Genomic DNA, 24116 nt, shown 5'->3' on the forward strand with positions numbered 1-24116 from the left:
CATACTTTAAAAAGCATATGTAACCAGACAGGGAGAGAGGAAGGGAAGAAAACCGTTTAGCTGTAGATGTATGAGCCTTATACTCTTAAATTTTATACCTGATTAAAGCAAATCAACTTATCAAAGCATAGTATTCTTAAAATTTTAATTAAAAACACATTCCATTATAGCAATTGTATTTACAATATAAAATAACATTTCTTTATTGCTTGCTTTATATATTCACTTAAATTGTTATCATTAATAATATTATATTTGTTTCAGGTACATAACATATTGATTTGACATTTTTATACATTATGGAGTGATCATCACAATAACTATACATCATCTGTAACCAATAAAGCTGTATCTCTTAATCCTTTTCACTTATTTTGTCCGTCTTCCCTGACCTGTCTTCCCCCTGGCAACCACCAGTTTGTTCTCTGTATCTATGAGTCTATTTGTTTTGTTTTTCAGATTCCACATGTAAGTGAAATCATTTGGTATCTCTCTGACTTATTTCACTCAGCATCTACACCTTCCAGGTCCATCTATGCTGCCGAAGAGACATATTCAAAAAAACACTGCTAAGACCAAAGTAAATGAGGTGACTGTCTATATTTTCTTCTAGGAGTTTTATGATTTAAGCTCTTAAAGTCTAACCCATTTTGAGTTTATTTTTTAATATGGTGCAACAAAGTGTTCCAGTTTCATTCTTCTGTATGAAATGAAGTTTTCCCAACAACATTTATTGAAGAGACTATCTTTTCCGCATTGTATATTCTTGTCTCCTTTGTCACAGATTAATTGACCATATGAGTGTGAGTTCATTTCTGGACTTCTATTTTGTTCCATGGATCTAAGTGTCTGTTTTAGGGCCAGTACCACATTATTGACTATTTGGGGCCGTCTGGACATGGAACAACAGACTGGTTCCAAATACGAAAAGGAGTACGTCAAGGCTGTATATTGTCACCCTGCTTATTTAACTTCTATGCAGAGTACATCATGAGAAATGCTGGGCTGGAAGAATCACAAGCTGGAATCAAGATTGCTGGGAGAAATATCAATAACCACAGATATGCAGATGACACCACCCTTGTGGCAGAAAGTGAAGAGGAGCTAAAAAGCCTCTTGATCAAAGTGAAAGAGGAGAGCGAAAAAGTTGGCTTAAAGCTCAACATTCAGAAAACGAAGATCATGGCATCCAGTCCCATCACTTCATGGCAAATAGACGGGGAAACAGTGGAAACAGTGTCAGACTTTATTTTTTGGGGCTCCAAAATCACTGCAGATGGTGACTGCAGCGATGAAATTAAAAGATGCTTACTCCTTGGAAGAAAAGTTATGACCAACCTAGATAGTATATTCAAAAGCAGAGACATTACTTTGCCAACTAAGGTCCGTCTAGTCAAGGCTATGGTTTTTCCTGTGGTCATGTATGGATGTGAGAGTTGGACTGTGAAGAAGGCTGAGCACCCAAGAACTGATGCTTTGGAACTGTGGTGTTGGAGAACTCTTGAGAGTCCCTTGGACTGCAAGGAGATCCAACCAGTCCATTCTGAAGGAGACCAACCCTGGGATTTCTTTGGAAGGAATGATGCTAAAGCTGAAACTCCAGTACTTTGGCCACCTCAGACGAAAAGTTGATTCATTGGAAAAGACTCTGATGCTGGGAGGGATTGGGGGCAGGAGGAGAAAGGGACAACGGAGGATGAGATGGCTGGATGGCATCACGGACTCGATGGACGTGAGTCTGAGTGAACTCCGGGAGACAGTGATGGACAGGGAGGCCTGGCGGTGCTGCAATTCATGGGGTCGCAAAGAGTTGGACACAACTGAGCGACTGAACTGAACTGAACTGATGGCTCTATTCAAGGCTATGGTTTTTCCAGTGGTCATGTATGGATGTGAGAGTTGGATTGAGAAGAAATCTGAGCACCGAAGAATTGATGCCTTTGAACTGTGGTGTTGGAGAAAACTCTTCAGAGTCCCCTGGACTGCAAGGAGACCGAACCAGTCCATCCTAAAGGAGATCAGTCCTGGGTATTCATTGAAGGACTGATGCTACAGCTGAAACTCCAATACTTTGGCCACCTCATATAAAGAGCTGACTCATTGGAAAAGACCCTGATGCTGGGAGGGATTGAGGGCAGGAAGAGAAGGGTACAACAAAGGATGAGATGGATGGATGGCATCACTGACTCGATGGACCTGAGTATGGGTGAACTCTGGGAGTTGGGGATGGACAAAAAGGCCTGGCGTGCTGTGATTCATGGGGTGGCAAAGAGTCAGACATGACTGAGCGACTGAACTGAACTGAACTAATCCAAACTTTTACACATGTACCTTAAACAACCTAATGGTAAAAGCTCAGTTTGTGTTGGGAAAGGAGTCAGAATATTACATGCCAAATCCCAAAGAAAGAAAGATTAAGTTATTTTCAAAAACAAAATCTTTAAAAAAAGTATGTATCATGTACTTAATTTTACATCTCATCTTCCTTGTGTGAAGGACTGGGATATATAATTTAGATATGGTTCTTGCACAAGCAGTGGAAACAAGTATTTATTAAAGCAAGAAAAGGTATTGATATAGATCAGGAAGATTTCCCACAATAAAGACCAGAGCAATACAAAGTTCTACTGATTATTCCTCAGATAATCAAAATTCAATTAATCATAATAGTGCAATCTCCCCTAGTTCTTGTTAATCAAACTTTTAATGTAAAAGAAAAGTGCAGTTCAAGAAAACACTAATATTCCTACATACATATTATCTTAGGAACAGAAGGAAAAAAAGTTCACAGTTCCATACCTATTAAAAGTAGCTTTCTCCCCTTGGCTTGAAAACTTACTTCTAGAACTATGCTCTGAGAAGGAATTTAAAAATCATACTAGAGGATAGCTTCTGTCTAATCATTTGAAAGGAAGATTAAATGTATTTCAAAAAATAACACAATTTTCATATTCTAACAGAATTAAAATAAGTTCACAAATCTAAAAAACCTTTTGTCATACTATCTAGAAGGTTTTAGATTTAAAGTCTGGATTTAAATCACCACATAAAATGCATACTAAATATTAAAACACTAAAATGTTCCAGTTTGGAATTTTGAGTTGTACAAGCAAGGTTCTTCATGATCACGCACTAGCAACATAGATGGAAAGAAATATAACAAAATGTTAACAGTATTTATAGTAGAATGTGACCTTTAAATTCTCATGCTGACATATCTCAAAGTGAAAAAAAAAAGTACCAAATAGGGATCAATTTTAGGCTGCCATGAATATAAACAAACAACAAAAGATTCTCAAATAACAAGTAACAAAATACACCCGGGCAACTATCTATTTGTGGTTACCTGAGAAGAAAAGTCCTAGTGATATGGGGTAGGGGTGGTCAGCTGGGAGGTAAATAAGCTTTCATTTTATGCCTTTCAATAAAAGTTTCAGGGTCCCCCCCCCATATGTAAGTATTACTTTTATTTAAAAATTAGATGCTTATAATTAATTTCAGAGTGGCACAATTCTGAATTATTTTAAAGTCTGCTAGTTTTTCCTTTAGCTATATTTTCTAAATTTTCTGGAATAAAGCAAAATTCAATTAGAAAGATACCAAAATATATCTAATAGCTGTACTTCTCTAAACACTGATCTCTTTTGCTAGTTTTCAAATGCTATTAAAGTAAGTACAAATAAATATAAAGTCATAACTTATTATATTTTAAAGGCATAATTAACAGAAAATGTTTATTAGCCTTACAAACCCACATGTACAGAGAAACACAGCAAGTTCAAAATTTGGTCACTTTTAGCAGTTAAATAAATATAGAAGAGCAAAATAAAGAAACAAAAAAGCAATAGAAAACGACATACATAAGGAGAAATTTTAAGAAATGATGGCTATCAGGGTAATAATAACCAAATGAGAACAAACCATTAAACTGTCTCTGTATGGACACAAAGCGATTTCAAATATGCAGTCAGTCATACTCATCACTCCGAGTGACAATTACGAACAACTGGGCAGTCTTGTTTCATGTGCCTCCTGCTACTTACTTGTATATTTACTTATTAGTATTTTCAGACATTTTACCTTTGGTTTGATTTTTGAGGTTAAAAGCCTATGATTTCTACCTCCCTCCTCACCTCATACCACATACAAAAATTAACTCAAAATGGATCAATATAAAAAGCAAAAGTTATAAAAGTTTTGAAAGAAAAATGTAGGTAAATCTTGATGACTTTGGATTTGGAGTTTTATATATGACACCAAGAGCACAAGAAACAAAAATGTTGACCTTCCTATGCACCTATAGGTGACTTATTTGTGACAGAAGAGGCAAGAATATACAATGTGGCAAAGATAGCTTCTTCAATAAGTGATGTGGGGAATAACTGGACAGCTATATGCAAAAGAATGAAATCAGAACATAATGCCATACACAAAGATAAACTCAAAACAGATTAAAGAACTAAATGTAAGACCAGAAACTATAAAACACTTAGAGGAAAACATAGGCAGATAACTCAATGACATAAATCAAAGCAAGATCTTCTATGACCCACCTCCTAGAGTAATGGAAATAAAAATAAACAAATAGGGCCTAATTACACTTAAAAGCTTTTTGCACATCAAAGGAAATGACCAACAAGGTGAAAAGACAACCCTCAAAATGGGAGAAAATAATAGCAAAGGAAACAAGTGACAAAAAATTAATTTCCCAAATATACAAGCAGCTCATACAACTCAACACCAGAAAAACAAACAATCCAATCAAAAAGTGGGAAAAAGACCTAAACAGACATGTCTCCAAAGAAGACATACAGATGGCTAACACATGGAAAGATGCTCAACATCACTCATTATTAGAGAAATGCAAATCAAAACTACAATGAGATACCACCTCACACCGGTCAGAATGGCCATCATCAAAAAGTCTACAAACAATCAATGCTGGAGAGGGTGTGGAGAACTGCTGGTGGGAATGTAAACTGATACAGCCACTACAGAAGACGGTACGGAGATTCCTTAAAAAACTAGGAATAAAACCACCGTATGACCCAGCAAACCCACTCCTAGGCACACACCCTGAGGAAACTAAATGGAAAAAGACTCATGTACCCAATTTTCACTGCAGCACTATTCACAACAGCTAGAACATGGAAGCAACCAAGATGTCCACGGACACATGAGTGGGTAAAGCAGCTGCGGAACATGCATAAAATGGAATACTACAGCCACAGAAGGGACCACAGTTGACTCAGTTCTGATGAGGTAGACGAGCCCAGAGCCTATTATACAGAGTGAAGTAAGTCAGAACGAGAAACATAAACGTCATATGCCGGGCTCAGTGGCTTCAGTCGTGTCTGACTCATTGCGACCCCATGGACTGCAGCTGACTCATGTATGTGAAATCGAGAAAGACAGTGCTGATGAATTTATCTGCACAGCAGCAATGGAGAAACGGACATGGAGAACAGACCTATGGACACAGCGAGAAGGCAGGAGAGGGTGAGATGTATGGAGAGTAACATGGAAATTTACATTACCATATGTAAAACAGCCAGCCAGTGGGAATTTGCTGTCTGACTCAGGGAACTCAAACAGGGGCTCTGTGACAATCTAGAAGGGTGGGGTGGGGAGGGAGTTAGGAGGGAAGTTCAGGAGGGAGGGGACATGAGTGTACCTATTCTTGTTGATGTCTGACAGAAAACAACAAACTTCTGTAGAGCAATTATCCTTCAATTAAAAACTAAAGTGGAAAAAAAAAAGTGCTGACCTTCATCAAGATCAAAAAATTTTGTGCTTCAAAAGACTATCAGGAAAGTGAAAAGACAACCACAGAATGGGAGAAAATGTCTGCAAAGCATATACTGGATAAGAAACCTGTATCTAGAATATATAAAGAACTTTTACAACTCATTAATTTAAAAAAGTTTTTAAAAATCCAATTAAAAAACTGGCAAGCTGAATAGACATTTCTTTAAAGATGATATACAGGTGCCCAATCAGCAAATGGAAAGATGCTCAACATCATTAGGCATCAGAGAAATGCAAATCAAAACCATAGCGAGATAGCACTTCACACCCATTAGGAAGCTTATAGTCAAAAAGTCAGATAATAACAAGTGTTATTAACAAGAATGCGGAAAAACTGAAGCCATCAAACACTGCCAGTGGAAACGTAAACTGGTACAACTGCTTTAGAAGCGTGGCCATTCCTCAAAAAGTTAAATACAGAGTTACCACATATCTCAGGAATTCCACTCCTAAGTATATACCCAACGGAAATGCAATCATATGTCTACATGAAAACTTGTACATGAACGCTCAGTGCAGCATTACGCATGCAGAGGTAAAAAGTGGAAGCAACACAGAAGTCCATGAACTGGTGAATGGACAAGCAGTATATGGTATACCACACAATGGAACAACAGCACACAAAACATGAATGACTGAATCACGTTATCATCTGGGTGGACATTAAAACCACTATGCTAAATCAAAGAAGCCACCCATAAAGGCCACTTATTCTATGATTCTATTTACAGTATAGGTAAATCTACAGAAACAGAAGGTAAATTAGAGACTGCTTAGGATGGGGGATGGGGCTTCCCTGGTGACTCAGTGGTAAAGAATTCACCTGCCAATCCAGGAGATGACGGTTTGATTCCTTGGTGGAGAAGACTGTCTGGAGAAGGAAATGGCAACCCACTCTAGTAACCTTGCCTGGGAAAATCCCACGGACAAAGGAGCCTGGAGGGATACAGACGATGGGCTCGCAAAGAGTCGGATGCAACTCAGGGACTAAAACAACAACAAGGATGGGGGAAATAGGAAGGTAAGAGCTAAAGGGTTTGGTGGTAATGAAAACCTTCCAGGGAATTCCCTGGTGGTTCAGTTCAGTTCGGTTCAGTCGCTCAGTTGTGTCTGACTCTTTGCAACCCCATGGACTGCAGCATGTCAGGCCTCCCTGTTCATCACCAACTCCTGGAGTTTACTCAGACTCATGTCCATTGAGTCTGTGATGCCATCCAGCCATCTCATGCTCCGTCATCCCCTTCTCTTCCCACCTTCAATCTCTCCCAGCATCAGGTTCTTTTCAAATGAGTCAGTTCTTTATATCAGGTGGCCAAAGTATTAGAGTTTCAGCTTCAGCATAAGTTCTTCCAACGAATATTTAGGACTCAATTCCTTTAGGATGGGCTGCTTGGATATCCTTGCTATCCAAGGACTCTCAATACTCTTCTCCAACACCACACTTCAAAAGCATCAATTCTTCGGGGCTCAGCTGTCTTCACAGTCCAACTCTCACATCCATATATGACTACTGGAAAAACCAAATCTTTGACTCTAGACAGACCTTTGTTGGCAAAGCAATGTCTCTGCTTTTTAATATGCTATGTAGGTTGGTCATAACTTTTCTTCCAAGGAGTAAGCATCTTTTAATTTCATGGCTGCAGTCACCATCTGCAGTGATTTTGGAGCACCCCAAAATAAAGTCTCTCACTGTTTTCATTGTTTCCCCATCTATTTGCCATGAGGTGATGGGACTGGATGCCATGATCATAGTTTTTTGAATGTTGAGTTTTAAGCCACCTTTTTCACTCTCCTCTTTCACTTTCATCAAGAGGCTCCTAAGTTCTTTGCTTTCTGCCATAAGGGTGGTGTCATCTGCATATCTGAGGTTATTGACATTTCTCCTGGCCATCTTGATTTCGGCTCATGCTTCTGAATGCCAGCCCGGCATCTCTCATGATGTACTCTGGATATAAGTTAAATAAGCAAGATGACAATATACTGCCTTGACATACTGCCTTCCCGATTAGGAACCAGTCTGTTGTTCCATGTCCAGTTCTAACTGTTGCTTCCTGCATATAGGTTTCTCAAGAGGCAGGTCAGGTGGTCTGGTATGCTCATCTCTTTCAGAATTGTCCACAGTTTATTGTGATCCACACAGTCAAAGGCTTTTACATAGTCAATAAAGCAGAAATATAGATGTTTTTCTGAAACTCTCTTGCTTTTTCCATGATCCAGCAGATGTTGGCAATTTGATCTCTGGTTCCTCTGCCTTTTCTAAAACCAGCTTGAACATCAGGAAGTTCAAGGCTCATGTATTGCTGAAGCCTGGCTTGGAGAATTTTGAGCATTCCTTTACTAGTGTGTGAGATGAATGCAATTGTGTGGTAGTTCGAGCATTCTTTGGCATTGCCTTTCTTTGGGATTGGAATGAAAACTGACCTTTTCCAGTCCTGTGGCCACTGCTGAGTTTTCCAAATTTGCTGGCATATTGAGTGCAGCACTTTCACAGCATCATCTTCCAGGATCTGAAATAGCTCAACTGGTATTCCATCACCTCCACTAGCTTTGTTTGTAGTGATGCTTCCTAAGGCCCACTTGACTTCACATTCCAGGATGTCTGGCTCTAGGTGAGTGATCACACCATTGTGATTATCTTGGTCATGAAGATCTTTTTTGTACAGTTCTGTGTATTCTTGCCACCTCGTCTTAATATCTTCTGCTTCTGTTAGGTCCATACCATTCTGTCCTTTATTGTGCCCATCTGTGCATGAAATGTTCCCTTGGTATATCTAAGTTTCTTGAAGAGATCTCTAGACTTTACCATTCTATCGTCTTCCTTTATTTCTTTGCACTGATCACTGTGAAAGGCTTTCTTATCTCTTCTTGCTATTCTTTGGAACTCTGCATTCGAATGGATATATCTTTCCTTTTCTCCTTTGCCTTTCACCTCTCTTCTTTTCCCAGTTATGTGTAAGTTCTCCTCAGACAACCATTTTGCCTTTTTTGGGGGGGAAGGTTTTGATCCCTGCCTCCTGTACAATGTCACAAATCCATCCATAGTTCTTCAGGCACTCTATCAGATCTAATCCCTGCTGGTCCAGTGGCTAAATCTCCCTGCTGTGAATGTAGGGGGCTTGGGTTCGACGCTTGGTCAGGGAACTAGATTCCACAGGCCACAACTAAAGATTCCACATGCCCCAATGAAGACCGAATATCCTGTGTGCTGCAACCAAGACCCAGTGCAGCCGAAACAGATTAAAAAAAAAAGTTTTAAAAATGCCTGTGGCGACAGTTGCACAATTCTGTAAATATACTAAAAACACAGACTGTACAGTGGGTGATTTATAAGGTATATGAATTACATCACAATAAAGATATTAACAAAAAGAAAAAGAAAAAAAGCTTGCGACCATAAACTCAGCTATAGGAGAAAGCTGCAAGTAGTGGATATATTCAGACTTAGACTTAACAACAGTTGAACATGTGAACAGCATGTCCAGAAACTTGCATTTGAGACTTATAGATTCAAACTGCTTTAATAATAATTTTCAGTAATAAGATAAAAATATGCTGAGATTTAAAATTTCAAAATAAAATCATTCATGTGTATCACTGTAGATACGTCTCTAAAAGTTCCTTTGAAACAGAAAATGACACTTGCTAGGACACAGATGGCCAGTTGCTGAAATGAGACCTAAAGAGGGTTTAATTTTTTTCACAGAAAGAATGAAAAAAGAACCCCAAACATCTGCCACCGAATTAAACAACTGGGGGCTTTAAGTCTGGATTTCCGGCTCCTCTTGGATACTTTTCATCAGGGAATGTTAGGCTGCGTTCCTCCTGCTGGACGGAACTAGGCAAAGGCTGTTGCCCGCTTTAGATGCGGTGCTGTTTCACATGCGCTGCTCTCCAGCTGCCCCACAACTCCACAATGCACACAACTCCCTGTTTCTCAGACACTCAAGCCGTACACTTTACCCTGTAAGCAATGAAGTTTAGAACATGTGTGCTGGGAAACACGCGTATCATCAATGTAATAGATTATTACTGTTGCTTTTATTATCGTAACAGAATCACAATTAGTATTCAGAATATCAGGGATAATCAGAAACCACTGGGATTAGCAATGACACTTTCAATATTCCTAAAGATGACAGGTTAGTAAACTCCTCTAGTAAATAAAAGTAGCTAGGACTGGATAAGCTATCAGAAAGAACCACATTCAATAATATTCTGTGATTCTAAGGTGTAGAATAAGGGTTGGCAAGCTATGGCCAATGAGCTGAATTTGGCCTGCCATCTGTCTTTGTATGGTCTGACAGTATAACACAGTTTTCATATTTTTAAATGGTTAAAAATTAAAAAAAAAATGCTGTGACATGTTAAAATCACAGAAATTCAAATTTCAGTGCCCATAAATAACGTTTTACTAGAACACAGCCACGCTCACTCATTTACGTATCCTTTATACCTGTTTTCACACAATGACAGCAGAGATGAGGAGTTGAGACAGATATGGTTCTCAAAGTCTAAAATATACATTTCTTGGTCCTTTACAAAAAAGGGTTGCTGACCACTGATTTCGAAGACCTCAACTCTATCCAACCCCTACTTAACTATCTCAGCATGTACCACGCTACACTAAAACCAAGTCTCACCTGTTAGGTCTTAACTTCCTTGAGGATGGGATTAGGCTGTATTTGTACTCTATTCCTGATCTGTAATTGACACATAGTAGATACTCAAGGGGCTAGTGGTAAAGAACCCACCTGCCAATGCAGGAGACATAAGAGACATGTGTTTGATCCCTGGGTTGGGAAGATCCCCTGGAGGAGGAAATGGCAACCCACTTCAGTATTCTTGCCTGGAGAACTCCATGAACAGAGGAGTCTGGCAGGCTACAGTCCCTGGGACAACAAAGAGGCAGACATGACTGAAGCAACTTAGTACAGCACAGCACAGACACTCAACGTTTGTTGAAGGAATAAAAAGTTGAGTCTAAAAATCTCACCACTATCTTTTAACATTTTCAATTTAAAGATATATATATATGACAATTCTGAAGTGGAACAAAAGTGACTCACAAAATTTCAGAAGTAAGACAAATACAGTGATTTTTGAGAAAGTATACAATGAAAGAGATAAGTTCTATGCCTCAGTTCAGTCGCGTCTGATTCTTTGTGACCCCATGGCTTCCCTGTCCATCACCAACTTCCAGAGCCTACTCAAACTCATGTCCCATCATGTTGTTGACTCCATCCAACCATCTCATCCTCTGTTGTCCCCTTCTCCTCCCACCTTCAATCTTTCCCAGCATCAGGGTCTTTTCAATTCAGTCAGTTCTTCGCATCAGGTGAAAAAAGTACTGGAGTTGCAACTTCAGCATCAGTTCTGCCCATGAATGTTCAGGACTGATTTCCTGTAGGATGGACTGGTTGGATCTCCTTGAAGTCCAAGAGATTCTCAAAGAGTCTTCTCCAACACCACAGTTCAAAAGTATTAATTCTTCGGCGCTCAGCTTTCTTTACAGTCCAACTCTCACATCCATACATGACTATGGACCTTTGTTGGCAAAGTAATGTCTTTGCTTTTTAATATGCTGTCTCAGTTCAGTTCAGTCACTCAGTCGTGTCTGACTCTTTGCGACCCCATGAATTGCAGCACGCCAGGCCTCCTTGTCCATCACCAACTCCCAGAGGTCACGCAGACTCAAGTCCATTGAGTCGGTGATGCCATCCAGCCATCTCACCCTCTGTTGTCCCTTTCTCCTCCTGCCCCCAATCCCTCCCAGCATCAGAGTCTTTTCTAATGAGTCAACTCTTCGCATGAGGTGGCCAGAGTACTAGAGTTTCAGCTTTAGCATCATTCCTTCCAAAGAAATCCCAGGGTTGATCTTCTTCAGGATGGACTGGTTGGATCTCCTTGCAGTCCAAGGGACTCTCAAGAGTCTTCTCCAACACCACAGTTCAAAAGCATCAATTCTTCGGCGCTCAGCCTTCTTCACAGTCCAACTCTCACATCCATACATGACCACAGGAAAAACCATAGCCTTGACTAGACGGACCTTTGTTGGCAAAGTAATGTCTCTGCTTTTGAATATGCTGTCTAGGTTGGTCATAACTTTTCTTCCAAGGAGTAAGCAAGCGTCTTTTAATTTCATGGCTGCAGTCACCATCTGCAGTGATTTTGGAGCCCAAAAAAGTAAAGCCAGACACTGTTTCCACTGTTTCCCCATCTATTTCCCATGAAATGATGGGACCAGATGCCATGAACTTCGTTTTCTGAATGTTGAGATTTAAGCCATCTTTTTCACTCTCCACTTTCACTTTCATCAAGAGGCTTTTTAGTTCCTCTTCCCTTTCTGCCATAAGGGTGGTGTCATCTGCATATCTGAAGTTATTGATATTTCTCTGGAAATCTTGATTCCAGCTTGTGCTTCTTCCAGCCCAGCGTTTCTCATGATGTACTCTGCAGAGAAGTTAAATAAGCAGGGTGACAATATACAGCCTTGATGTACTCCTTTTCCTATTTGGAACCAGTCTGTTGTTCCATGTCCAGTTCTAACTGTTGCTTCATGACCTGTATATAGGTTTCTCAAGAGGCAGGTCAGGTGCTCTGGTATTCCCATCTCTTTCAGAATTTTCTGTCTCAGCTGGTTGTAACTTTTCGTCCAAGGAGCAAGAGTCTTTTAATTTCATGGCTGCAGTCACCATCTGCAGTGATTTGGGAGCCCCTCAAAATAAAGTCTCTCACTGTTTCCATTGTTTCCCCATGTATTTGCCATGAAGTGATGCGACCAGATGCCATGATCTTAGTTTTATGAATGTTGAGTTTTAAGCCAACTTCTTCACTCTCCTCTTTCACTTTCATCAAGAGGCTCTTTAGTTCTTCTTCGTTTTCTGCCTAGATCCACTGACAATTCTGGTTGGTAATCCTAGTCATCCTATTCCATGTGGTTGTCCACGGAAAACAGCAGCCATGGCCTTGGCAAAACTGAAGACACTCAACTACGTATCACATTTGACAAGTAAAGGTGCTAAATATTCATATTACTATTAGAATATCAAAGAAGCAAGAAGCATCTTTTGTTTAAAGAGAAGCCATATTGTGACAAGGCTCAGGAAGCAAGTTATTGAACAGCAAAAATACTGCTCTCTCAAAAGAAAAAAAAAATTACAGTGAGAACCCAGTAATACCAGTATGTAAAATTATGATAAATAAAATGCTAAAGCAGGATGCAAGAGAAATTGAAAAAGTTCCACTTTCAAACAGTATAAATCAATGTATTGATGACAAGTCACATGACATGGAAGAGGTTTTCCAGAGTATATACACAATTTCAACTTTATTAGATATGGCCACATTGCTTTCCAAAATGGTAGTATCAAGTGATACCCAGTCTGCAATATATAAAATTTCCTACTTCTCCTTGGCATCCTGTTAAACAACTGGAGTTGTATGAGTTAGTAAATTTCTGATAAAAGAGAGTGAAATGGTATTATGTTTGAAATATTAATTTCCCTTAAACTTATGAAGTTATCTATGTTTATTAAAATAGTATAGTTAAATCTATGAATGAATAGCTCCTGGTAAATTGGACTCTCCTCTAGGAGAGGCTAAGATTTAATAAGAAAAATCAAGTATATATAGTCATAGTTTTTGAATTACTAAAATTTTTTTGAAACATGCATGTGCTCCTATAAATATAGAAACATTTGAAAAATTACAAAGAATAAAATTTTAAAATCATAATCTCATTGCACAAAGTAACTACTATTGATTCAAAATGCACATAAATCTAAAATTCCAAAAACATTTTTAAAAAATTGTAACTTAAGAATTAAGTTAGGGTTAAACTCCTTTAGCAGCAAAGTGTGATCTCAACCAAAATGAAAATATTTATAGATTCTAGGTATCCTACCTAATGTGAACAATCATATGTTTCACTGTAGAAATGTGACTTTGCTTGATTACAGAATAATTCTCTAGACGCTATTTTGTAAATACATATATTACAGTCCAAAAATCTAAAAAACTTGGAATTCAGAAATACATATGGGTCCAACAGTTTTATATAAAGGGTTATGAAACCTGTATTGATGTTTTGAATATTTTTCACTATTTTTTAAACACGTATGTTTGAAAATTTGTACTATACACATACAGTTGATCCTTGAATAACTCTAGAGTTAAGGGGTGCCGATCCTCCTCATAGTCAAAAATCCACATGTATCTTTATAGTCAACCCTTTGCATCTGGTTCCACATAATCGAATTTAACCATGTATCAAAAATATGTATTTGTAAAATTACACTTTTTAAAAAAAATCCACATATAAGTGGACCTACACATTTCAAACTCATGTTGTTCAAGGGTCAACTGTAAATAAATAGATAGATGGATAATTGGGAAAGTGTCTCATTTTCAAAGTCATTAAACATTCTTTAAAAATACAGCTGTTAGTGGCTGCAAAGCATTCTATCATACCCGTACGACAGCTTATTAAATTAAGTACTGTGCTGTTAGTCCATCTCCATATAAATAATACTGTGATGAACATCCCTGCTCATAAATTTTATAGATATGTAATATTTTCTTATTATATAACATTTAAAATATATATTACCTGAGGAGAAATTAAACTAAACCCTTTTCCAGTAAACTAGTGATCATTTACTGATGAATACTTCCTTTTCATACTGATATGATAAATTATCCTAATAGTAGTCATAAACAAAATACCAGTATTAATCTATTGTATCTTAGCTTACTATTTGTTATTTCATCACAGTCAAAGAAAATAGCATGCCAGATTTCAGTTTAATTATTAATAAGCATATCAAAACCTATATTAAAGAGATTTAAAATTAAAATGAGAAAACTAAGGAAAATGAACATCAAGGGAAAAGAAGATAAACCTAATAACCAACAGAAGTTGTAAACAGTGATACAGTAAAAAATCAGGGGAAGAACTGGGGCAGGGATAAATTGGGAGTGTGGGATCAACAAATACAACAATGAGGATTTACTGTATAGCATGGGGAACTATTTCAGTACTGTGTAATACCATGTAATGGAAAATAACTGCAAAAAGCATGTATGTAACCAGATCACTGTGCTGTACACCTGAAACTAACACAGCACTGTAAATCAACTATACTTTACTAATAATAAAAAAGAATACCTTTTCCCAGAGCTATAAAAAACTACAATCTTAATTGAAAGGGATTCCTAAGTGCCAGCTAGAATCAGTGACAAAACCTCATGTTTATGTACATTGTTGAAAATTTCCAGAGATCCAAAAATACGAAAGCTTTCAAAAGCAGAAGAAATAGGTCACCTATAAAAATTTTGCATTTCATATTAATAATTCTAGATATCAAAAGACATGGAGCAATCCCTTCAAAGTTCTGATAGAAAACAATTTAAAATCTAGATTTATAACTATAATAATGATAGGAAAATTCACTAACTAATTCATCAATTATTTACTGAGGGGCTACTGTGTGCCAGACATTTTATGTACCAAGGATATACCAGTGAACAAAATTACAAAATTGTCTGCCCTGTGGCATTTTCAGCAGCAAAATAAAGACAATAAGCAAAATATATAGGCATGTTACACTGTGAAAATGCTCTAAGATAAAAAGCAGTCAAGAAAAACTAGTAATAGGGGATTCACAATTTAAAACAGGATGGTTGGGGAAGGCCTCTTTGAGAATGAGATATGTGAGTTAAAATCTGAAAGAAATAAGTAAGTCATGTGGAAAAGTGAAGAAAGAAGTCATAGGCCATTTTGAGTTTATTTTTGTGTATGGTGTTAGAAAGTGTTCTAGTTTCATTCTTTTACAAGTGGTTGACCAGATCTCCCAGCACCACTTGTTAAAGATATTGTCTTTAATCCATTGTATATTCTTGCCTCCTTTGTCAAAGATCAGGTATCCATAGGTGTGTGGATTTATCCCTGGGCTTTCTATTTTGTTCCATTGATCTATATTTCTGTCTTTGTGCCAGTACCATACTGTCTTGATGACTGTGGCTTTGTAGTAGAGCCTGAAGTCAGGCAGGTTGATTCCTCCAGTTCCATTCTTCTTTCTCAAGATTGCTTTGGCTATTTGAGGTTTTAAAAGCAGAGACATTACTTTACCAACAAAGGTCCGTCTAGTCAAGGCTATGGTTTTTCCAGTGGTCATGTATGGATGTGAGAGTTGGACTGTGAAGAAAGCTGAGCGCTGAAGAATTGATGCTTTTGAACCGTGGTGTTGGAGAACACTCTTGAGAGTCCCTTGGACTGCAAGGAGATCCAACCAGTCCATCCTGAAGGAGATCAGTCCTGGGTGTTCATTGGAAGGACTGATGCTAAAGCTGAAACTCCAGTACTTTGGCCACCTCAGACGAAAAGTTGACTCATTGGAAAATACCCTGATGCTGGGAGGGATTGGGGGCAGGAGGAGAAAGGGACAACAGAGGATGAGATGGCTGGATGGCATCACCAACTCGATGGATGTGAGTCTGGGTGAACTCCAGGAGTTGGTGATCAACAGGGAGGCCTGGCGTGCTGCAATTCATGGGGTTGCAAAGAGTCAAACACAACTGAGCGACTGAACTGAATCAAATTGATAACGCTCTTTGGAAGGACACCATCACCTATGGCAATAATGAGGCCCCTTCACTTTAGGAAGGTCATGTACCGACTGCTATATTTTAAATGGATAACCAACAAAAACCTATTGTATAGTACATGGAACTCTGCTCAGTGTTATGTGCCAGCCTGGATGGGGGCTTGGGGGGAATAGAGGAGAAGGGATAAATGTGTATGTGTGGCTGAGTCCCTTCACTGTTCACCTGAAACTATCACAACATTGTTAATCGGCTATACCCTAATACAAAATGTTTCTGGTATTTAAAAAAAAAAAAAGACATCATAGGCCAGGTAAATTTTTTTTTTCTGTATAAAAATTCAAAAATTCATCTATTCTGTCCCCTTTCTGAATGCACTGCAGCAAACTGAAGATGAATATCAAGAAAAGAAATCATGGTCAATGTAATACAAATGTCTAATGAAGGAAAAAAAAAATCCCAGTGTTAATATTAAATGTGTTGTAGGCCTGGAAAGCATTCACTCTAAACAAAAATCTTAGTGTGGAGTCTTACAGGCACACCTCTAAGAAGAAGAATGAGTAAAAGAGTAGAAATCATTTATATGCTTTTCCCCCCGCAATAATGGAAAAATGAAAGACCATTAGAAACCCCAGGAAAAATATGCCCCTCCAGACCCTACCCCTTGACACAGTTGTAGCTGTAATATGAAGCCACTGATGAAAAAGAAAACTAATTTAACCTGATTTATAAGAATAGTATCCTTTGAGCAGCATGGGATACAATGAGAAAGAAATGTAATTTTATAAATATATCATATTTTAAATTATATATATTTATAATCAATTTACTCATTTTCAACTTTTAAAATAGACCTATGAGCAAAATATGTCTTGTCCTATTTGTTTGGACTATACAGTCCATGGAATTCTCCAGGCCAGAATACTGGAGTGGGTAGCTTTTCCCTTTTCCAGAGGATCTTCCCAACCCAGGGATTGAACCCAGGTTTCCCGCATTGCGGGTGGATTCTTTACCAGTTGAGCCACAAGGGAAGCCCAAGAATACAGGAGTGGGTAGCCTATCCTTTCTCCAGTGAATTTTCCTGACCAAGGAATCGAACCGGGGTCTCCTGCATTCCAGCAGATTCTTTACCAACTGAGCTGCCAGGGAAGCCCTCCTACTTGTTTGAAATATTTAATTTGCATTTTTTAAGTAGCTTTTGCTGGGGGCTTCCGAGAATTTTGTCAGTCTTCCTAAATATGGTATCAGTTCAGGTCAGTTCAGTCACTCGGTCGTGTCCAACTCTGCAACCCCATGAATTGCAGCATGTCAGGCCTCCCTGTCCATCACCAACTCCCGGAGTTCACTCTAACTCATGTCCACCGAGTTGGTGATGCCATCCAGCCATCTCATCCTCTGTCGTACCCTTCTCCTCTTGCCCTCAATCCCTCCCAGCATCAGGGTATTTTCCAATGAGTCAGCTCTTCGCTTGAGGTGGCCAAAGTACTGGAGTTTCAGCTTTAGCATCAGTCCTTCCAATGAACACCCAGGACTGATCTCCTTCAGGATGGACTGGTTGGATCTCCTTGCAGTCCAAGGGACTCTCAAGAGTCTTCTCCAACACCACGGTTCAAAAGCATCAATTCTTCAGCGCTCAGCTTTCTTCACAGTCCAACTCTCACATCCATACATGACCACTGGAAAAACCATAGCCTTGACTAGATGGACCTTTGTTGGCAAAGTAATATCTCTGCTTTTTTAATATGCTATCTAGGTTGGTCATAACTTTTCTTCCAAGGAGTAAGTGTCTTTTAATTTCATGGCTGCAATCACCATCTGCAGTGATTTTGGAATCCAAAAAAAAGTCTGACACTGTTTCCACTGTTTCCCCATCTATTTCCCATGAAGTGATGGGACCAGATGCCATGATCTTTGTGTTCTGAATGCTCAGCTTTAAGCCAACTTTTTCACTCTCCTCTTTCACTTTCATCAAGAGGCTTTTTAGTTCCTCTTCACTTTCTGCTGTAAGGGTAGTGTCATCTGCATATCTGAGGTTATTGATATTTCTCCTGGCAATCTTGATATAAGCAGGTATAATTCTGTTTTCTCCCCTAGACACTGTCACCTATTGTGACACCTGCCACCTTGGGATCATGAGGATATCCATACTAAAAGGATAGGTCACTCTGGGATGTCAGAGAACCTGAATCTTTGAAGATGGTATTAAACTAGTGATTTAACAACTGTGAATGCACCTTACTTCGAGATTTCCTATTGTATAAGAAACATAGTTTAAGCCAAATATAGTTTTCTTCTCTATTCTTATTTTTATTTACTTTCTATTACTATTTTCTATCATCTCAGATGATAAAGTCATTAACAACAGAAGATTGTCCTGCAACTACAGAAGTAACGCTTCTTTACTTTGGACTAGTATGTTTTAAACTGATAACTCACCTAGAAATTGAGATAGCTCATCTTTTTTCTTCCCAAATACAAATAAATACAATACAAAGAGGGAATTACCTATACAATACCCCATTTTATGTTTTCCACTGTATTAAGAAATATTCTATATGAATTTTTGCAAAATCCCTGATACCTGGAGTACTAGTGGGTAGGACTCCAGGTTTTTGCTGCCATGGCCTGGGTTCAATCCCTGGTTGTGGGAACTGAGATCCCTCAAGCTGCACAGCACGGGCCCAAAACAACCAAAACAAAACTAAACCAGAATAAAACTTTAAAAACTCGTGTTTATTTTTATTAATCATGGTATTTACCAGAGGCTAATATCCATAATAAATAACACTATATTCTATCTATATTTTCAATTCACAAAGTACTTCTATAGCTTACAGGATGTTGGTATGGTGGAAGTTAGTTGCTAAGTCGTGTCTGACTCTTTTGTGACCTCATGGACTACAGCCCAGCAGGCTCCTCTGTCCATTGGCTTTCCCAGGCAAGACACTAAAGTGGGTTGCCATTTCCTTCTCCAGGGGATCTTTCTGACCCCGGGATCCAACACGCATCTCCTGCATTGGCAGGCAGATTCTTCACCACTGACCCACCTGGGAAGCCCAACTTAGAGGATACTGGATGTTAAAGACTAAATAGCAAATTATCAATGTTAAAGACTAAATAGCAAATTATCAATGCCCCTAAACTGTAACTTACAGAAGAATGAGCATTAAGTAGCTGAATATTAATGTCTATGAACTACTACGGGGGTCAGATGTTTATATGCGCTTCCGCGGTAGCTCAGACGGTAAAGAGTCTGCCTGCAACATAGGAGAGGCCTAGGTTCGATCCCTGGGTCGGGAAGATCCCCTGGAGAAGGAAATGGCACCCCACTCCAGTATTCTTGCCTGGGAAATCCCATGGACAGAGGAGCCTGGCGGGCTGCATTCCATGGGGTCGCACAGAGTCGTAGAGGACTCAGCGACTTCACTCTACTTCACAAGATGTTTAATGGCTCTGTACAGGAAAACAATACGGCACCAAGGAAAGTATAGTTACTTACAACTTGGAGCTCTAAAACTTCTCGTCAGACTGATTTAAAATTTCTATCTCCCCCAGTAGAGATGAAAAAAGTATTCAACATTAAGGAAAGAAGCTATTTGAACTAACAAGTAAAGCAGGTACAAGCTTTTCTGCTAAACATACAGGAAGAGAGCAGTTCATAAAAATCAGAGTGAAAGGTCATATTTAGAGTAAATTTTAGGCTTTTGAAGACTAAGGGTTTATTATTGAGACTACAGACACAGAGAAGAAATAATGTCTTTACAAAAGTAGGTGGCAACAGAAATACCAATAGTGACGAAAAACTAAAAATAAAATTAAACCTACTCATTTGGGAAATTCCAAGTGAACTGCAAATTACAGGCCTATTGTTTTACTTACCTTATTTAAGAATTCTCACTAGCTCCTCAGTGAGGAGGAACTGGAGGCTGACATCAGAATCTGATGACTTAGTGTTTACAGTCTATATTACAAAATGTAGCAAAGTTCAGTGAGTTTTAGTCATTCTCTACTAATTTTTTTGTGGTCACTATAAGGTCCCAAGTGAGATTTTCCACTATTTCCAAACGTCAACTAATAATCAGAGTGAAGATTTTGGGGGCCAGCAAAACTAAAGAAGAACCTACTATAGCATCCTGTCTTGACAAAGTAAGTGAAGCAAAAACCTGCCACACGGAAACACACGTAGAATGAGACAGGGCTGGAGATGGTGCTTGTTCTGGGTAGAATACCTTCTCCCTCTGCCATGCTCTCCCTGCATCCGCCCAACTCATTCTTCACAATTTAACTCGAATGTCCTTGCCTTCCATAAGGAAGACACTCTAATCCCTACCCTCCCACTCCCCAAGCTGCCACTATGGACCTGCCCTGTGAATGTTTATAGCATATTCATCTCCATTATACAAATTATAAATAAAATATAAGCTGCAATTTCATCTACATCTACACTTGAAGGTGGATGCCCTGAGGACTGGGATGTCTCCTACCAGCACCAGTCACTGTATACCTCACAGATACGTTTACTAAATGAACTTACAAGGCCCCTGAGTGGTAATCAGGGCAGCAATCCACCACCCTCATTTTTAAAGAGGTGAAATGACTCATTTAAGGCCAGCTGGCCAGGAAACTGTGAAATTAGGATTTGAAATTATGACTTCTAACTTTAAGTGTCAATGCTTTTTAAACATCATACTATCTCATGTTTAAAGTAAATAAGCTTTAAATTTCCTTACCTGTTCCAAACGTAAAATCATCCCATGCTTGAAACCTTGAATCACACAAAACAATACAAAGTGAAAAGGCAACCCAACATCCACACTCCATGCCCTGAGTTGCTCAGTCCCACCACTGGAAGCAACAAGTTATCAATTTCTTAGGTATCCTAAAAGAAGAATTAATGCTTAGTCTGATAGTATTTGTTACCTTTTCATCTTCCTGTACCATTAATTAACCCATTAAATTGAAGACAGTTCAAGTTATAATCACTCCTCAAGTAAAATATATTTTTAATTACTTTTAATAAATAAGACATTTTATAAACAGCTAAACTGATGCATGCTAAATACAAAATCAATATCACTATATTTTGTGCAATACTGTGAATCTTGGTGACTAATAAATAATAATAATTCAAAAAACAGAAATGTAAAACTAATTATTACACGAATCCTCCAGTCCTTTAAAAGTCCGTGATACTGAAAAGTGTGTACTACTAACAAAAGGGCTATAAAAAGATTATTATGGATAGCTCCTGCTTGAGTCTGTATGGGAAAGCAATAGCACCTCCCACAGATACTTCATCTCCATACAAAAATACAGACAACTTTAATTACTACCTAAAATCACAAACCTCTCTATCCACTTGACTCGTTATCTTCTGTCCAGACCTATATCCCGTCTTTGTAACATCTCTGTTTAGACATCCCACCAGCAACTAACTGAAGCAGGTTGAAAACTGACTATTTCATCATCTCCCACTCTAAAATAATACTCATTTCCCCAGTTTGAGCTGTCAACATCAGAATCACACGAATACTGGATAAAGTAGGCCTGGCTTCTGAGCAGTTCAGGGAAAAAAAGCAAACTTGTCTACAAGCTCAGTATGAGCCAAGAATGTGATGCAGTTACCAAAAAAACAAAGTCAACTGAGATGCATGAAAAGAAGGGAACCTGAAACATGGTAGGAACACAGCACACACTGGATGAACTGTACCTGTATTATTATCACTGATCATTTACTTCCAAAATCGTTACACACAACTTAGTGCCAAAAGAGATTTAAGGCAGCATCTGAAGAAGGACCCTGGAAGACCAGAGTATTAGCAAAGGAATATCCATCACAACTACTCCACTCTGTGAAATAGTTCAGTATGCCTAAAACATTCAGGAAGATTATGAACTATATAGTTATTCAAAACTAATATAGGTTATCATAACTAAAATAGGCAAAGAAAACATCACTGGATGCAAATCACTTCAGTTCAGTTCAGTTCACTTGCTCAGTCGTGTCCGACTCTTTGCAACCCCATGAATCGCAGCACGCCCGCCAGGCCTCCCTGTCCACCACCAACTCCCAGAGTTCACTCAGACTCACGTCCATCGAGTCAGTGATGCCATCCAGCCAAATCACTTAGGCCAACTGATTACTGTCACTCCTCTTAGATAATAAAAGCTAACATCAGTTAGGATACCTGAATTTTGTCAAATTATAAAATAACCTTAATTTAATATTTTACTACCATAATTATTCTAAGGTGATTCAGCAATTCAGGTTATTCTTGAAACTGCTGATTAAAAAAATGGGAGCCAATTTTTCAGTTGTACAGATCTAGGATCCAGAAGAGAACTTACATCTTTGGGATTATTAGCACTATACAAAAGTACTCTGATACATAATGTGTTCATTCAATTTGTTGTACTAAGGTTTGCTCATTAGGTCACAACAGTTCAAGAAGAAAACATGTACGAACATTTCTTCTATTTTTATATTACTGATATTGAGTCTTAAGTCCTTTGTACAGGAGATTGAAAAAATAATGATTAACTTAATAATTTCCATTCTTATGCAAGAGTTGAAAATAATTTTCATATTATATTCCTATCAAAAGGTACGTATGTGTGTGTATATAGTAAGCTGGTATGTTAAAGGTTCCATTTGCAGTGTATATTTATTTTGTATTTTACCACATATAAAGCATTTTTAAAAAGCTAAGCCAAATTTCTAAGTCTTAAACTGCTTAAATACTACTTCTAAGTAATTGGTAAGAGTACTTGATAATAAGAGTTGTATTTGACACATTTACAATAGCAGCAAATCTGTTTGAATATTCAATGGTAAAATTTTCTTAATTATTATAAGGTTAGTTTAGTGATTCCCACTGACTCACCTAATCTTTCTTCTCTGTATCGTATTATAGTCTGCAGTTTTAAAAACATTTGTATTATCTCTAATACGGTACCCTTTTATTCTTCATTTCCTTACTCAGAGTAAAATAATCATTTTTACATCCTGATTCTGAATTTGTCAGTAAATACTGTTCTAAAATGTTGCATTTTCACAACAGGAGGCACTCCACCTTTAGCTCTTGGTTCCACAAATACGTGTTAGCATGTAATAGCACGTAAAAATATGAAAAACCTCTAACTGATCTCACAAAAACAAAATGACATGTAAATAATCTTATTACAGCATTTTAGAAACGTCACAACTTGTTACAAGATATTCTACACAGTCTTCCTGGACTATTTCTCATGAATTACTTGATAGAATCTTTCAGGATTCTGTTTCTGTGGACAGATTACCATGATAACCTGTGAATATAACAAACATCTTTTTCTCTGGTCAACCTGAAAAGCCCAAGTAATAACTACAGCATCTGGGGTTAAAGAAAGACACAGTGGCAGGCTCAAACTTGTTTATATAGGGGAGAAAGGACTGAGGCTGAAGCTGAAGTCCCAGTCCTTTGGCCACTTGATGCAAACAGCTGACTCACTGGAGAAGACCCTAATGCTGGGAAAGAATGAAGGCAGGAAGGGAACAGGGTGACCGAGGATGAGATGGTTGGATGGCATCACCCCACCAAAGACGTGAACTTGGGCAAACTCCAGGAGATGGTGAGAGACAAGGAAGCCTGGTACACTGCAGTCTATGGGGTCACAAAGAGTCTGACACAACTTGATGAATGAATAACAGGGGAGAAAATCTATCC

General features: G+C 38.4%; 1 protein-coding gene across 1 annotated transcript in view; it reads right to left on the bottom strand.

The window, feature by feature from the left end:
* Positions 1-24116, bottom strand: part of TBCA (tubulin folding cofactor A) — an 84533-nt gene that overhangs the window by 13904 nt on the left and 46513 nt on the right. The gene's annotated exons all lie outside the window — the stretch shown is intronic.

This window comes from Ovis canadensis, chromosome 7, assembly GCF_042477335.2.
Source record: "Ovis canadensis isolate MfBH-ARS-UI-01 breed Bighorn chromosome 7, ARS-UI_OviCan_v2, whole genome shotgun sequence".
In the NCBI taxonomy this organism is placed as follows: Eukaryota; Metazoa; Chordata; class Mammalia; order Artiodactyla; family Bovidae; genus Ovis; species Ovis canadensis.